The sequence below is a fragment of the Lutra lutra genome, chromosome 11, assembly GCF_902655055.1.
Source record: "Lutra lutra chromosome 11, mLutLut1.2, whole genome shotgun sequence".
NCBI lineage: Eukaryota > Metazoa > Chordata > Mammalia > Carnivora > Mustelidae > Lutra > Lutra lutra.
In genome coordinates, this window is record NC_062288.1 from 102,428,142 (window position 1) to 102,433,626 (window position 5,485).

Below are 5,485 nucleotides of genomic sequence, written 5' to 3' on the forward strand. Positions count from 1 at the left end.
AATAAAATGAATGTTAAGAAGCTTGCTGCTCTGTGTGTTTGCATCACAGGCCTACTGCCGCATGAGCACAAAACCCTTTCATGGTTGGTAGCTGGAAAATGTAGACTTGCTAATTTGGTGGGAAATTTAGTCCATGTGCATCTCCTTCACCTGCTTCGCGAGGAAATGTGGTCTTCGGTGAGAGGAACAGAGGGGCCTTTTTGAACTCGGGAATTCCAGGGGCCCAGGGAGCGGGCTTGCAGGGAGAGAAGAGAAGGTCTAGCTCTGTGTGTGCCCATTGTGGGCATTAGGCTGATGGCCCCGGGCTCACCTGGATACAAACCTCCCCCACCCCAAGCTCGCTTCAGGGAGTTTGCCTTCTGCTGCCTGCCAGCCGGATGCCTAAAGCAGGAAAGTGGGAAGAGGCTTAACCTGCCAGAGTCTGAGCAGGCTCCCCACAGCCTCCAGGCTGGCGGGGGGTCTAGTGGGAGGGGGGCTGCTGTGGGGTGGGTGGGTGTGTGGACTGCTGTTGGCTGCTCAATGTGTCCCCTGATGTCACCACTCCCTCCTGGAGGAGTTTGGTACACTGGCAGGCTAGACTTCACCTTTTTTTTTTTTTTTTTAGATTTTATTTATTTATTTGCCATAGATCACAAGTAGGCAGAGCAGCAGGCAGAGAGAGGGGGAAGCAGGCTCCCCGCTGAGCAGAGAGTGGGATGTGGGGCTCCATCCCAGGACCCTGGGATCATGACCTGAGCCAAAGGCAGAGGCTTAACCCACTGAGCCACCCAAGCACCCCTTCACTCCACCTTTTTGTGTGTTTCTGTTTCAGATGTGGCTTCTGTAAAGAGCCCACAGTGCGATTTTATTTTTTAATCCAGCTGGTCAAATTCTGTTCTTTTTTTAGCGCTCTTACTCCATTTATGTGCAATTATGATAGATTTAGATTTTAATATACAGTCTTATTTTGTGCTTACGTTTGTCTCACTTGTTCTGGGTTTTTTCTCCTTCTGCCTTCTTTTTATTTATTTTTTTTAAGATTTTATGTATTTTTTTTTGAGAGAGTGAGCAAGGGAGGAGCAGAGGGACGACGAGCAGATGCCCTCCCGAGTGCAGAGCCCGATGCAGGGCTCTATCCCACGACTCCAAGCTCATGACCAGAGCCAGCATCGAACCAGATGCTTAACTGACGGAGCCACCCAGGTGCTCCTCCTGCCTTCTTTTTAATTAACAGTGTTGTGGATATTGTCTGTATTTAATAATTTTGTCTTCCTTCTATTAGCCTCAACATTTAAAGAACTAGGAGGGAAAATATCCAAATTTACAGTCACATTTGGAAATTTTTAGCATGTCTTTTTTCAGAAATTGATAGAACAAAGCAGGAAAGATACAGATTTGAACAAGCCAACTAATAAACTTGGCTTGATGGATGACACTGAGCTGTAGGACCACAGGAGGCCATCCTGTGTGTTTCCGGCTCCTGCGGCCGCCTTGCTGGGGGGTGGTGCGGGGCAGCTCCCCCAGTGAGTCCCCGGAGGGCACGGAACCGAGTCCTAGTCAGTGGCCTGGCATTCCAAGCTTTCCATAAGTGGCTCCCGCTAGCAGGACACTTGCCACCCTGCGATCGCCCACGGACTTCTCTTCCAGCTGGGCTGGCTTCTGGCCGCTTCCTGGGCGAGGTGAGCCCGTGCAGGGGCCTTGGTGCTCCCTGTCAGCAGTACCCCTCCTCGATGGTCTTGCTTTTACTAAGTTCACTTTACTAGCAAAGTCCAAAGTGGGTGCCTCCACTGAGACGCCTGCCCTCCGAAGGGATAAGTCACAACAGGGATGGCTGGTACTCAGTAAGCACTCCCTGCGTCCAGGAATGGTGCCAAGGGTTTGCAAGGTATTAAATCCTCAAAGCAATCTTTTTTTTTTAAATTTTTATTTATTTTATTTTATTTTATTTTATTTATTTATTTTACACAGAGAGATCACAAGTAGGCAGAGAGGCAGGCAGAGAGAGAGAGAAAGAGAAGGAAGCAGGCTCCCCGCCGAGCAGAGAGCCCGATGCGGGGCTCCATCCCAGGACCCTGGGATCATGACCTGAGCCGAAGGCAGAGGCTTAATCCACTGAGCCACCCAGGTGCCCCTAAATCCTCAGAGCAGTCTTAAAAAGTAAAGCTTGTTATCCCCATCTTATGGGTTCAAGCACTGAGCTTCGGAGGTACTGAGTTCAATAGTTTGTCCTAAATCACAAATCTCAGGTAGTGAGCACGGACTGGGCCTGTCATGGGCTGCTGCTCTCTGCTGCCCCCGGGTTGGTGCATTCTTGGTGTTTCCCTGGGACCCCGTGGGCTCCCACATGGTAGGATTCTTTTACCAAACGATGTTCCAGGCAACTGAGGCCCATCACCTATGTAGACGTCTTTCAACTGTTTGATGTTTGCCTTGCGGTGAACAGCTTTGTGCTCGTGCCTTTCCCCCCCCCGTTTTCAAATCTCCAGACAACAGGACCCCTGAATGTGCATCTTAGGGATCTGGACGGGGAAAGTCTGCTGTTTCTAAACATGTCATTTCTTTGGCATTAACAGTAGCTGGCTGTATCAGTTTTACAAATGTATATCACGGAGTGGAACTGATATTTCTCCCTTTAATTTCAACCCTGCAGAAAATGTGAAAGACTAGTCCAGTGGACGTCCGCACACCCTTCACCCGGAATTTACCAGATGGTAGTATTTAGCCACAGCTGTGTTTTCTGTCTCTCTCAGCCTCTAGCTCTCCCTTTCTCTTTCTGTATATACGTAGATTGTTTTTTCTTTTTTGCTGAATCATTCGTAGGTATATTTCAGACATCGGGGTATTTCACTACAAAATATTCCATCATATATATCTTTAGAGGGACAGTGTCGTACATAGTCGTACATAGTCCTACTACTGCTGACACCCCGCAAGAAACTGAGTATCGATATAATAATCATCGCTGCACAGGGGCACCTCGGTTAAGCATCCAGCCCGATTTCGGCTCAGGTCCTGATCTTAGGGTGGTGAGATCAAGCCCCATGTCAGGCTCCGTGCTCAGATGTTCTCTCTCCTTCTACCTCTCCTTCCTCCACGTACATTCTCCCTCTAAAATAAATAGTTAAATCTTTAAAAAAAAAAAAAAAGATCACTGCACAATGCATAGTCTATATTTAGATTTCTTTTTTAAATTTTTTTAAAAGATTTTATTTATTTATTTGACAGAGAGAAATCACAAGTAGGCAGAGAGGCAGGCAGAGAGAGAGGAGGAAGCAGGCTCCCCGCCGAGCGGAAAGCCCGATGTGGGGCTTGAACCCAGGACCTGGGATCATGACCTGAGCCGAAGGCAGCGGCTTAACCCACTGAGCCACCCAGGCGCCCCTATATTTAGATTTCTTAATTGAAATTGAAATTCTCCAGCATCAATTCTTTGATTGTCCCCAGAATGAAATGATTTTACAGGGCTTTTTTTGTCCATAATTCAACTAAGAATCATGCATTGCATTTGATTGCCATGTCTCTTTTGTCTCTTTGAATCCAGAATTTTTCCTTACTCTTTTTTCTTCCATGATATTAACATTTTTTTTTTTATCTCTGTCTATCTCTGATAGACAGAGAGACCTTAAGCAAGGGGGGAGTGGCAGAGGGAGAGGGAGAAGCAGGCATGGGGAGCCCGAAGTGGAGCTTGATCCCAGGACCCCGGGATCCTGACCCAAGCTGAAGGCAGATACTCAACTGACCGAGCCACCCGGCACCCCAACGCTGACATTTCTTAATAGGTCAGAGAATTAGCCTTGCACAATGTCCCATTACCTGGATTTGCCTGTTTCCTCATTATTGGATTCAGGTTCAACATTTTAAGTGAGTCTATGACAGAGGTAAGATTGAGCGCTTCTCCCCTTTTTTAATTTATTTGACAGAGATCACAAGTAGGCAGAGAGGCAGGCAGAGAGAGGGGGGATGCAGGCTCCCCGCTGAGCAGAGAGCCCGATGCGGGGCTCGATCCCAGGACCCTGGGATCATGACCTGAGCTGAAGGCAGAGCCTTAACCCGCTGAGCCACCCAGGTGCCCCCTCTGAGCACTTTCTATTCAAGTCGGGGAATCTAGTGTTTATTCAGAGTAGTCTTCGAGGGAGGACACCGTAGGGCAGGTGAGGAACCAGGTTTAAAGAGAGAAGTTGGGGGTGCCTGAGGGGCTCAGTCGGTCGAGCATCTGACTCTTGGTGGCATCTTGGGTCGTGATCTCAGGGTCATGAGATGTGGCCCTGCAATGGGTTCAGAGGGAAGTCTTGCTGGGGCTTCTCTCTCTCTGCCCCTCCCCCAAGAAATAAATAAAAAATAAAGCCTAAAAAGGCCTGTTTGGTCTGAACCATGTCCCCCTCCACTGCCCCCCCCACTACCAATTCACATGTTGAAGGGAGCCCTAGAGCCCAGTGTGACTGGATTTGGAATAAGTAATGAGGGTCACAGGAGGTCATGATCATGTGCCTGGTCCAACGGGATTCGTGCCCTTATTAAAAAAAAAAAGAGGCCTCAGAGAACTTGCTCCCTCTGTGAGAAGGGAGAGAGGCCTCACAGGAACCCAGCCAGCCTAAGCCTTGATCTTGGACTCCCAGACTGTGAGAAGTAAATGCCTGTCTGAGCACCCAGTCGGCGGTGTTCTGTCTGGCAGCCCAGGCTGACGAAGAGGAGGCCGGCCCTGCTTACCCTGCCCCCCGACTCTCATGCCCACCGTGCAACTGCAAAAGGGATGTTTTAGACAATTTTAAAAAATATTTTATTTATTTTTGAGAGAGAGAGAGGGAGAAGCAGACCCCCAGCTGAGCAGAGAGCCCAATGCGTCACTCAATCCCAGGACCCTGAGATCATGACCCGAGCTGAAGGCAGAGGCTCACCCAACTGAGTCACCCAGGTGCCCTGTTTTAGACAAATTAACAGGACTCTGCAGTGGAAGATGGGACTCCGTGTTGCACAGCATCTCAGAGAGCATTTGTCTGCCGTTCTCAAGCCTGACTGCGCCTGGGGATAAGGGAGGCAGCTCTGGTGCAGTGCGCAGCTGGCCTACACTCCCTATTGATGGACGTCAGCAGTTCTGGGACAGGCCCCAGGAGTGGGTGCCTTCTCCCCACCCTCCTCACCCGCAGGTCCTCTTGCCGGGAGCTGAGTCCTCAGCTTTCTGGGGCTCCCGGGGAGGGGAGGCCAGTCTCTGAGCTAGCTGACTCACAGCCCTCCAAATGCTATTGCCTATGACATACACAGTTTAAAAAAGGTCTGAGGCCCCCAGGTGGTTAAGTGTCTGACAGTTGATCTTGGCTCAGGTCTTGATCTCAGGGTTGTGAGTTCAAGACCTGTGTCGGGCGTGGAACCTGCTTTAAAAAAAAAAAAAAGTAGGTTTGCTGTGGGAATTAGACTTTATGTCATCGCTACTATGTGAGAGAGAGATGCAGCCTCATCAGAGAGAAACATCCATGGTGTCGAAGTACTTCCACTGCATGTGAACTTGAAC